The sequence below is a fragment of the Haliotis asinina genome, chromosome 7, assembly GCF_037392515.1.
Source record: "Haliotis asinina isolate JCU_RB_2024 chromosome 7, JCU_Hal_asi_v2, whole genome shotgun sequence".
Classification (NCBI taxonomy): Eukaryota; Metazoa; Mollusca; class Gastropoda; order Lepetellida; family Haliotidae; genus Haliotis; species Haliotis asinina.
Genome location: NC_090286.1, coordinates 49,610,554 through 49,622,146, shown reverse-complemented (window position 1 = coordinate 49,622,146; position 11,593 = coordinate 49,610,554). Strand labels below are relative to the sequence as shown.

Genomic DNA, 11,593 nt, shown 5'->3' with positions numbered 1-11,593 from the left:
GTTATCAATGTCATGATCAGAAACAGGAACAAACCTGTAAAAACCTTTGTTTTCGATTGGGGGGTCAAAAATAATCATTTTACAGTAAGTCATTTATGACACTCTGAGGCAGGTGGGGGCTTTGATGAGAAGCCGACTCGCTCGAGATTGTTCCCGCCAACACTTCAGGTCTGTACCTTGCATTTCCGCATATTCGGTGTTTATAAAGCACACATGCAAGAAATATAGTGATTGTGTTATTCTTATTACATGTCCAGTGATGTCTCCGTCCACACTGACCAGGTCATTGACCTTGATTGGCGTTAACTGGGTAGCCATGTTTGTTTACAAGAGGCGATGGAAGCGAAGTTATTATAAACATATTTGTTTTAACAAATGATATGTTATGTGAATGAAATATTATGAATCAACGTAGTAGTGTGAAAGTAGTTCCGTCATCCAATGAACAAAATTACGACTGACCAATCAACGCCGAGAATCACAAGATTACACACTGTGCAAATATCAAAAAGATATTACACGGGATCTCCTCGCCCGTATGGGTAATAAAATTAATTAGAGCCACAATACAAATAAGAATGGTGCTACATTCAAACAGTACGTTCCCCAGTGCAACAATACACTAGAGATGAAGACGGATTTTTGTCACTATATCGTTTATTTCCATATATTTCATATAACTCAAAATTGTACGATTTAGACTGTTCCATTTTATGCTTGATAAAATCTCTGAAAGGTCTTGATGTAAACATTCCTTCTCAAGATAAGATTTGAAACAGAAAAAAGTAAAAGGTTAGTCACGTGATGTGTTGTCTTTGAAACAACCCTTATAAACGATTACATTTTACAGCGTATGTTAGACACAACATGCATTTGTCATCAGCTGTAAGCTTCCTTTTGGCTACAGTTCTCTGTGACTGTGCAGAGAAACCTCATATTGTGTTCATTGTTGCTGATGATCTGGGGTGGAACGATGTCGGATTTCGAAACCCTCAAATGATCACCCCTAACCTGGACAGACTGGCCAAAGCTGGAGTCATCCTCAACTCTTCTTACGTCCAGCCTCTGTGTTCGCCCTCCAGGAACTGCTTCATGTCGGGTTATTATCCCTATCACACTGGTCTACAGGATAGTGTTATTGGGATAGATCAAGCAAAGTTCCTTCCTGCCAATCTAACAACAATCCCACAGAAATTGAAACTGATTGGCTATGATACTCACATGGTTGGGAAGTGGCATCTTGGTTTCTGCAACTGGAAGTATACACCAACAGAGAGAGGTTTTGACACTTACCTTGGATATTACTCAGGTGCTGAGGACTATTGTACTCACATGAAAGCGCCATCCAAAGATGAAGAGGGACTAGATTTTCGCTTCAACAAGACTGCCTACAGAGACGCTAATGGAACGTATTCTGCAAATGTATTTGCGGACAGAGCTGTTACAATCATTCAAAGCCACGACAACAGTAAACCACTTTATTTGTACCTCCCATTCCAGTCCGTACATGAACCTCTTCAAGTTCCTCGTAAATATGAAAACATGTACAATAATATTGAAAACCAACATAAAAGGATGTATTGTGGAATGGTGAGTGCTTTAGACGAAGCTGTTGGTAATATCACGAGAGCATTAGAAGAAAAAGGTCTTATGGATAATCTATTGTTGGTCTTTACAACCGATAACGGTGGTCCTACATATGACGCTGCTAATAACTTGCCTTTACGAGGAGCCAAAGATACCCTCTGGGAAGGTGGAACGAAAGGAACTGGATTCATCTTCAGTAAAACCCTTCTCAAGCAAACTGGCCACCTCAACACTGGAATGATGCATGCTGTGGACTGGTACCCGACATTGGTGGAGCTGGCTGGTGGAGAGAACACAGATCCCAACATGGACGGAGTCAGTCAATACGACATGCTCATCAATGGTGGACCGAGTAAGAGGAACGAGTTCGTCTACAACATATATGATGATAGGGAAGCAGCTGCAATCAGGTACGGAGATCTCAAACTCATGCAAGGGAGTCCGGGAGACCACAACGGTTGGGCTCCTTTGCCACATATGGGAATCGATGAACGTGTCTATGAAGCTGATAACCAAACGTTCCCTCCCTTCATGCTCTACAACATCACTGCAGATCCAACCGAACACTTCGACCTCTCAGTCAAGTACCCTGAGCTTGTGGACATGATGAGGGAGAGGCTGGTGAATTGGAAGAAGTCTCGTGTTCCAGCCCAGAGCACTTCCCATGTTGCAAAAGCTAACCCGAAATACTACGGGGGTGTATGGAGTCCTGGGTGGTGTTGACACACTGAAAGTAGAAGGCATAGTTATGAAATATCCAAAATATACCCTGTCGCATTTGATTTTCTGCTGGACTCGTATTTACTCAGGTATGTTGTTGATTCCTTGAACAAAAATAAAATAATTAGAGAAGTTAAACATGCGTTTCGTCAAGAAAATACCAGTTGTCGGGTGTAAGAGATGACTAAAGTAGTCAGACGGTCAACCTTCCTACTTTCGTTGATGGCTATGTTTCAGTTACCGATCCACCGCTGTCACGGAGAATATGGTGGTTAGTTCTGCTGACTTGGTTGATGCTCAAGATATGAATAACTCGATTGTCAAGACTCTTATGATTTCTTATGAATGTGGAAAGGATTTCTTGGCCTCTATTTACAGCTGTATGGTATTGTTCGGAAACAAATCGCGTCTGGATGACCGCAGTCACATTGCTGAAATATTGCTGAACATCCAATGGGACGGGTCACAATTCGCTGTCTTCAACAACCCTCTGACCAACCACTCACAAATTCGTTCACACGCTCACTAACTTCTGTATTTCACGAAGCAACCTTTACTAACATTAACTCCTACGATCACCTTAGTGTTTTGTCAAAGTTGGGTCGGGTCTCTTGATGTCAAACTCGATGAAAGCAGACTGTAACATACACAGGTGCACTAATTAAGGTGCACTAAACCCAACTGTTATGACATACATGTAATTCAAAAAAAGCGATCATACCCCGGGATACTAGAATGCACATGTAACTCTATATCTCTACAGCTGTGGATCCTATGTTCACGTGTTGCGAAGCTGCATAACTGCAGTATGTGCACTTGAGTGTTCTGAAATGATTTAGAATAACTTTTCTTCACAAAGCAAGACGTAGACTTTCAGAAAATACACGACGGCGATGGTATGCATAATGTACGGATGCACGGTCTTATCATCCTGTATTGTCAGTGCTTACTTGAACAGAAAACGTGGCCGTTAGTCCGCTTGTGAGGATGCACATGGACATCACTGAAGCAAAGGATCGTCCATAAGTGAGTGAGTATTGTTTGACGCCGTTTTCATCAATTTGTCAGACACCAGAAACGATTATGACTCCACAATTAATAAGGAACCTCAGCCCATGTTGCTTTCTATTATGGAAATATTCAAACTCATTTACAGTAAACACCCTGAAGGTCCCGGGGTAGAATAGGCCTTCAGCAACCCATGCTTGCCATGAAAGGCGACTAACGTGATCGGGTGGTCAGGCTCGCTGACTTGGTTGACACTTGTCATCGGTTCCCAATTGCGCAGATCGATGCTCATGTTGTAGATCACTGGATTGCCTGGTCCAGACTCGATTATTTAGAGATCGCCGCCATATAGCTGGAATATTGCTGCATGCGGCGTAAAACTCAAATCACTCACTCATTTACAGTAAACAAACAATATTTAACATATAAATCTGAAACTGAGAAAACCTATCTATACAAAGTGTGCCTCAAAACGTTAGTTAATATTTTCCTATCTAGTACATGATATATCTGTTTCCGTTTAGAGTTGAAAAGACATTGATCAGGCATCAAATTTATGGCACTCGTACTCCATGAAGTCCCGATGCATCGTTAAAAAAATTGAACGACCAAAATTCTGCTCTCTGTCAGCTTCCACGCCAGGCTGATCTATATTTGTACATTTTGAAAAAAACTTGGCTACAATCCAGTCTCAAATGATGAAAATGTCACAAATGCACAAAGCAGCACTGCCACTGTTTCGTCGCACGCTGGGGTGGAGGCACGTGCGTGAAATCATGACTCACACTGGCTGGTCATAAAATCAACAGTCTTTGACGAGTTACTGGTCGTAGGTCGATCAGGGAAGGATCTATGCTTAGATTCTGCAGGTTTCATATTCGACAGTCAGTCAAGTATGTTCCACTATCACTGGTGATCAAGTAATTTCAACCTTTCGCAGAATGTAAACACTGTCTAGTCCAACATTTCAAACTGTCGCGTAACTGTCAACACCTACTTCCAAGCAAATCAGCAGGTCAGACTATTCCATTGTAGTGTGACCAGGGTGATACAATAACACGGCACAGAGAGCAAAAGACTTGTTTCAGTCGTGTGGATTTGGGATTGTAAAAGTAATCATTTGAAAACCTTACGCTACCCGTTCAGCTTCAAATAAAATTCAGTTCAGGTGAGAATTCAGTTCAGTCCAACATTCATTTAACTTCAAAACACTGTACGTGTATCTCCTAATAATTACCTTGACATGTTTCAAATGGAGAGTATTACATTTGTTGAGTCCCAAAACCATGCCAATATCACTTGAAAAGGATTCAAGAAAACCCGTTCTTTCAAATTAGTATCTCCTTTGGCAAGGAGTTCAATGTCATGAGATGAATAAGAGGTTTTGAGGATCTGTGCTGAGGGTGGTAACCCTAACTTTATTGAGCAGAAGGTTAACAGAAACGAAGGACTAAAGAAGTCTCCTTGGAATATTCCCCTTCTCTTTGGAATAGATCCTTAAGTCTGCACCTGCCCTGGCGTGCGCTTCTCAAATTTAGTCGACCAGCAACTCGTTAAAAAGACTTGAGTAAATCAAGAAGTCGCTCAGGGAGGTCAATACAACAGAGATTTCAGAATCCATTCTTGAAGGACGGGGCCGTCCGTATGTGTTTTGTTTCTTTCTTTCTTTCTCTACAGTCACTCCAGGGCATGGACAGGTTGCGGTGATATGTTTTACACTGTTCCAATATCAGTTTCTGCACGAGAATTTGATCCTTGCACCCCCAACATCCCTGTCTTGCTCCCTTCTGCTCTCTATAACTCTCGATATCATTAGAAGAGCAGTATATGACACGAGATTTGTCAAACACCCTGTGAAGAGTTTATACCGTGTATTTGAAAACGTTATGGGACGGACGTTTTTAGGACGAGTCAAGCCTCCTGTCTTGGGAAGGAGTAATGTGCGATGTTTGCAGAATTCTGGAGGAACCACCTGTGTCCATAAGAGAAATGAAATAGTACAGTACACAAGGGAGCAGTCTCCAATCCCATTTTCGAATGCCATCAGATCCTTGGGTTACAGTCGCGAGGTGCAGACCACTAATGTTTCCAGAACCGTTTTCAGATATCAATGAGAGGTCGTTTATCATGTTCACTATTACTTTGTGTTTTGAGTTGCCTGTAAAAGTGGTTTTCACAGTTTCAAAATAGTGTATTTTGTGTTGTAAATGTGTTTTTGTTTTCCCATTTTTCTGAAAGTTTGCCATAAGGGAAGTGACTTGTAGGAAAACTGACTTTTCTTTAAACTGAACGCAGACGTCCATGAAAAGTTTTGGGTTTCCTGCCACTTGGCCATTCGGCTCTTGTACAGGTTCCTGATAGGCAACATTTGTGGGTTCAACTGGCTCACTGCTGAGTTGGTCTCAGAGATTTTGCTCCGACAGAAGGGAATTGCATTCTGTCAGTGCAGCTCCAGCAACTTACGTGACGTCACTCCTGTTTCCATTATGTTGCAAAAGTCTCCAGACAGATGAGATCGTGGTCCGATAGACACCTAAATGTCTGGTCACTTCAGCTTTGACTATTTGTGTCTCCAGCATATCCAAAGCCCGGAGACGTTGATTTTCTGTAAGCCGTTAAATGGCATACGCGCAGTTAGTCTGAACTTAGCCTGTTTTCTACAAACATTAAGAGACTGACGAATAATCAGCTTCAATCTTTAAAAAGCATGCAAAAAGCGAGTAAATTCATTGTCATCAAAGTGCAAAAGGTGAAATCAATTTCAGGGAAGTTCTTTGCTACATTTTTAGGGTTATTTCTAGTCTCCAATAACTGTTTCATACAGTTGTGTATTATGTACGGTTACTCTTTTTCCTTTAGTGCTGCATTATCAAATGGAAATAGAAACCATGGATGCCATGTTGACAACAAGCCCTATTCGGTGCAACGCAAGACCAGATTGTGCATAATCGCAAACCGGACACTGGGAAGAATGATCAGAAGTTTGAAGCTTACTACACTAAGGGGTTGATGCACTACATCCCAATTTCAACTTTTCAAGATTAGACTCACAGTGACGAAAAATATTACATACGATGGGATTCACATTAAGTATTCAAGAAATAGCATACAATATATACATATGGAAATTAATTAAGCAACACCAAATTCAAAGACACATAAAAACTTAACAAAGTTTAACGAAGTAATTTTGATGATTGATTATTCAATTTTGATGTATTGACATACAGCATGAGCTTTTCATGGGTTGATATGACGCGCGTGAAGCTTGCACAGCGCACGTGCATTGCTTTAACCTCAACTTTCGAAAAATGCACTTTTTCCCTGGGGTGTTTACAAGCGCAGGTTGTCGATTGCATTCGGTTTTTCATTCATTTCAATGTCATGGCACGTAGGAAATTATCAGAGGCCACTCGTTGGCAAATAATCGGCATGAGGAATGCTGGTATGTCTCTAAGACAAATCGGGACTCAAATCGGACGACATCATTCCATAATTTCAAAACTTTTGAAAAAATACCGGGCCACTAATGAAGTTAAAGACCTGCCTAGACCAGGAAGACCCAGGAAGACCACAGTCCGGGAGGACAGAGCTTTACTGAGACTTGTACGGCGCAGGTCCTTCGACTCGAGCTCTCGGTTGAGACAGGAGTGGCTTCCAGGGAGACCCATCTCGAACAGGACTGTTCGGAATCGTCTGAAAGCTGCAGGATACCGGGCAAGGAGGCCAATCAAGCGACCCAGACTGTCTCCAGCCCATAAGGCAGCCCGACTGGCCTGGTGTAATGACCGTTTGCACTGGAACATTGCCTCTTGGAGGAAGGTCCATTTCTCAGATGAGAGCCGGTTCTTGCTGCACATGGTGGACGGTCGTACTCGGGTCTGGAGGCAGAGGAACACAGCAATGGCTCCACGGAACATCCAGGAGACTGTGGCCTTTGGGGGAGGTTCCGTTATGGTATGGGGGTGCATTTCCATGAACTGCAAGTTGGATATCATTACCATCCGTGGCAACCTTAACGGTGTTCGTTACCAACAGGAGGTTCTTGACAGGGCTGTGGTACCTCATTTTGAGAACCATCCTCTGGCAACGAGACCCATATTTATGGACGACAATGCTAGACCTCACAGGGCGCATGCTGTAAATGATTTTTTGCGGCAAAATGCAATTGACAGAATTCCATGGCCTGCCATGAGCCCTGACCTCAACCCCATTGAACATTTGTGGGACTTTATTGGCCGTCGTGTGAGGCAGAGAGACCCACCAGTCCATAATCTCAACGAATTGACGGCTGCCCTGCATGAGGAGTGGAACAGGATCCCCCAGAATCAGATCCGGAGACTCATCCAAGGAATGAGGAGGCGTCTGGAATCGGTGGTGCGTGCGCAGGGAGGACACACTAGATATTGATGAAAGTCGGTGTGCAGACTCTCAGATGACTGTTCTTTCTTTCCATGTGACATTTGTGTTAATACACCTGACAACAACGTCTGTGGATGAATAGTAAATTGTGTCCATTTTTTCATGAATTTAAGACAGTTTTAAGAATTTGGATTTCGTTGCAATAAAGCAAAGTCTTGATACTTTTTCCCTTTAAGTTGTTTGTCAGAGATCGTCTGTTGAATAAAAAAGTGTCAAACTATATCAACCCGGCATATTTTGATTGTCAGAACACTTCAAAGTTGCTCCAATAGAAAAAATTGGGGTGTTGCTTGATTAATTTCCAGGTGTATATTTTGCATTTTCTTTCTGCAAATGATATTGGACTAGACTGCAACTTTGTTTGAAAATGTATGAACGTAATAAATCGCGTAATGATACATGCTTTTGAGTCATGATAATACCTGTTGTTTTTTCATGGCGTGCACATTCTCGTTTGACGTAAGAGGCGACCAGAGGCATTGGATTCCAGAGCGTCCCTAACGTAATACAACGTCCTACAGGACATGTTATGTTTACGTGTATACCGACATCAATGCTAAAAGTGATGATGAGCAAGAAGAGGCTGGAGAACTGGAAAAAATCCCGTGTTCCAGCCCAGGACCCTTCTCATGTTCCAAGAGCGAACCCAAAATACTACGTTTGTCTATAGAGTCCTAGGTGGTGTTGATCCAAATTGTGAATGGTTACATATCATATATTATAGGGTTTTTTTTCTCACATTTGATTTTCTGTAAACAGATATTGGAAAAGATGCAAATTGGTATAGGACTTCAAAGGTTATGCTCAAACATGTTGAACGATCCTTCAAGGATGAATAAAATGACTACTCAATGAACAGATATATTTTATTGAGTCAGCGTATTACGTGCTCTCTTTAGATCTTCACCCTGAAGACATGGGCTAGAGTCAGTCTTCAACAATCAATATCTGTTGCAAAAGGCGAAATGAAGGAGAGGTATGCATTCCAATACAGAATGTGAGGGTGGACTCGGGGCACACACCAGACTGTCTAGTCCAGACGTGATTCTTTCTTGAATATTTCTGGGAGTTAAATGAAGAAAGTGCTCGAACATCCTAGGAGACTTCGGGGTCTGCCATGTGAGGGTTGATGAATATTTTTCTGTCTGCATGAATGATCACAGTTGTAGTTGTCATAAAATACACTGATGTACAAAAAAAGAACACATCTGGTCTTTGAGTCACAAACATTGTGCAAGTGGAGCCAAACCAGCATATATATTTATCCAGTGCTCTGTAATATTAACTGAATGGAATGAGTGCACTTACCACCAGTTGCTTCACAGGTACTTTATAAACCAACCAGCAAACAAACAATTTTTGTGCAAAGACAAGGGAAATAGTTATAACAAATATGACGGGTGATATCTTTGACAGATTATTGACAAGTCTATATTTCAAAGTCAACATTCATTGGATTTGGAAATAATTATGTTGTTGCTCTTGACTACATTGTGGGTTTGGTTTATAATATATGTCACCCAGCTGGAAACGTCATTGGGCGTAAATGCGGATCCTTAGTATTGAAAATAGCAATTGCGTCAGTGTATTTCATACTGAAGGTGTAAAACTTCTTATCACATCCTTCTACAGCAATGACAATACAAACGTAACACTCGGGTTTCAAGCCACAGTGGTATTCAATCTAGACTGTTCTTTTTAATGCGTGGTGTGGAATGTGTCTATGTAAGAATTCCTTCTGATGATAAGAATACAGGCTGACACAAATACAGTTATTCGCACGTCACGTTATCTTTTGAAGAAACCTTAAATACGACACTATTCTGTCGCGCACAGCACATCAACATGAATTACAAATCATTTCTGTGCCTTATCTTGACTTCAGTTCTCTGTGAGTGTGCAGAGAAACCTCACATTATATTTATTGTTGCCGATGACCTCGGATGGAATGATGTTGGCTATCGGAATCCTCAAATGATCACCCCTAACCTGGACAGACTGGCCAAAGCTGGAGTCATCCTCAACTCTTCTTATGTCCAGCCTCTGTGTTCACCTTCAAGAAATTGCTTCATGTCAGGATATTTCCCCTATCACACAGGACTTCAAGATGACGTTATTGCCGTGAACGAAGCAAAACATCTACCGGCCAATCTAACAACAATCCCTCAGAAACTAAAACAACTTGGTTATGATGCTCACATGGTTGGAAAGTGGCATCTTGGTTTCTGTAACTGGAAGTATACACCCACAGAGAGAGGCTTTGACTCTTATCTTGGATATTACTCCGGTGCTGAGGAGTATTTTACTCACATCCATCAGAGATCAAATGAAGTGGGGCTGGATTTTCGCTATAACAAGACGGTCTATAGAGACGCCAATGGAACTTATTCTGCACATGTGTTCGCAGACAGAGCCATTGAAATCATTCGGAACCATGACAACAGTAAACCACTTTATTTGTACCTTCCATTCCAGTCTGTACATGCACCTCTTGAAGTTCCACCTAAATATGAAAACATGTACAAGAACATTGAAACCGTAAGCAGAAGGATCTATTGTGGAATGGTGAGTGTGTTGGATGAAGCTGTTGGTAATATCACGAGGGCATTAGAAGAAAAAGGTCTCATGGACAATCTATTGTTGATCTTTACAACAGATAATGGTGGTCCTACGTTTAGAGCTGCTAATAACCTGCCTTTACGTGGAGCTAAAGATACTCTCTGGGAAGGTGGAACGAAAGGAACCGGATTCATATACAGTAAGACCATTTTCAAGAAGACAGGCTACCTCAACACTGGAATGATGCATGCTGTGGACTGGTACCCGACATTGGTGGAGCTGGCTGGTGGAGAGCACACCGATCCCAACATGGACGGAGTCAGTCAGTACGACATGCTCATCAATGGTGGAACGAGTTCGTCTACAACATCTATGATGATAGGGAAGCAGCTGCAATCAGGTACGGAGATCTCAAACTCATGCAAGGGAGCCCGGGAGGCCACAACGGTTGGGCTCCTTTGCCACATATGGGAATCGATGAACGTGTCTATGAAGCTGATAACCAAACGTTCCCCCCCTTTATGCTCTACAACATCACTGCAGATCCAACCGAACACTTCGACCTCTCAGCCAAGTACCCTGAACTTGTGGACATGATGAAGAAGAGGCTGGAGAACTGGAAGAAATCACGTGTTCCAGCCCAGGACCCTTCTCATGTTCCAAGAGCGAACCCGAAATATTATGGTGGTGTATGGAGTCCTGGGTGGTGTTGATCCAAACTGTGAATGGTTACGTATCACACGTAGTACAGTTTTGTCTTATATTTAATTTTCTATAAAAAGGTATTGGAAGAGATGCAAATTGGTATAGGACTTCTATGGTTATGCGCGAACATGTCGAATGATCCTTGAAGGATGAATAAAAATAACTACTTAATGTACAGGTGCATTTTACTGAGTCAGCGTATTACATGCACCCTTGATTAAGAGCTTCATTGGCACCCGTGGCGAGCCACCTCCTCGTGGTGCTCGCCAAGCCCCGCCCCCCTCCCACCGTGTGGATACGGGGGCATATTTGGTCCACCATCCCGTTTGCCGTGGGTTGCAGCCCTGTGTCGGTGGAGGAGGGGATCCTGGTGGTTGAGGGCAACAGGGGCCTGGAACCGTGTTCCTGTTGCTCAACACACCACTTTGACCCTGACTTCACCTAGACGGGTGGTAGAACTGGCACGGTTCTATCAAGCGGCTGGTCACGCCAAGCCCTGTGCATGGTGATTATTTTGTGCACATTTCTGTTACTGGGTCTTGGACATTTCGATTTTCCATGCAAAATTATATGTATAATAACTTGCCAAGAG

General features: G+C 42.4%; 2 pseudogenes; both read left to right on the top strand.

Moving 5' to 3' along the window:
• The first annotated feature begins 867 nt into the window (after nt 1-867).
• Nucleotides 868-2,310, top strand: LOC137292050 (arylsulfatase B pseudogene; annotated as a pseudogene).
• A 7,272-nt stretch (nt 2,311-9,582) lies between these two features.
• LOC137291404 (arylsulfatase B pseudogene) lies at nt 9,583-11,009 on the top strand (annotated as a pseudogene).
• Nucleotides 11,010-11,593: the final 584 nt, after the last annotated feature.